Below are 1,161 nucleotides of genomic sequence, written 5' to 3'. Positions count from 1 at the left end.
TTGCGAGTATTACTGTATTACAGATTCGTTATGCCTACATAGTATAACTTGGTTTTCTTATAGTTGAATATGAGTTATGTGTAACCTTTTTCTGATACATTTGCGCACACACTTAATTTTGGTTAGTTAACATGAAAATCAGATCATTGCTGTGTACTCAGAGGGTTTTACTAGTGTGAATTGTTCTCCGAATAAAGGTTTTGTTTGAGTGAAAAGATGTATTGTTCATTTATTGCTAGGAATGCAGTTTATATTTGAATAAGTTCATGGACCGTGCTGGTCATACAGTAGGGTGTTTCCCCAAGTTTATATTGGGGATCGGCTTAGGACCCACACACGTGTGTATCTGTCATGTAGGATGTAAACCATTTTCTGGCAGAGGAGCTTTATTCTAAGTTCATTGAGTTGTATAGTTTTGGAGTACATGATGTAGTCATTTCATGCACAGGTTTGAAATTCCTGTATTAGAGGTCCTCTTAAGTTATCTTTTTTCGTTTTGCTGTCTGCCTGTGACTGTGTTTTCAAATATTTGCTTTGAATAAGTCCTAAATGTACAAGAATATCACCTTCTTTGAAAATTTTATTGTCTGTTATTTATACACCTTGATATATTCTTCTGCCTTCCATTTCTTATTGCTACTCGATCCTAGTTATACATATTATATGCATTGAGACTGTTGTTGAAATTTCCAAGGACTAACAATTGTGTGTATTTAATTATTGTCAATGAATGTGGGATAATCTAGTGGAGATTTTACTGCATTCTTTTGGGAGAATATTTGCTAATTGATATTGATGTTGTTGCTGTTGCCCCTTCTACAACTGAATGAATGATATTAACTCATGGATTGTTTACTTCAAAGCTGCCAGAAGTAATAATGAAAGTTTTCATTCGTTGGATTTATTCTTTTTGTTACATATCCATTATTGAACATCAACTAGCAATCTTGTACATTTGCATCCCAGCTTGCGATCTTAATGGAGAATTCCTAGCCCAGTGTCCTGAGTTCGTGCAAGGAATTCCATCATTAGTAACTATCAACGTGTATTTCTCTATATCTGGGGATAGATGAAATGAATATTGGGATGCGGTGCCCACTGTTTAAAGGTTAGGCAGCTATAAAATAAATTTTAGAATGAAGAGAATTCTAGAAAACAAAC

This window comes from Olea europaea, chromosome 11 (genome assembly GCF_002742605.1).
Source record: "Olea europaea var. sylvestris chromosome 11, O_europaea_v1, whole genome shotgun sequence".
Lineage (NCBI taxonomy): Eukaryota > Viridiplantae > Streptophyta > Magnoliopsida > Lamiales > Oleaceae > Olea > Olea europaea.
Note: the sequence above shows the minus strand (reverse complement) of the source record.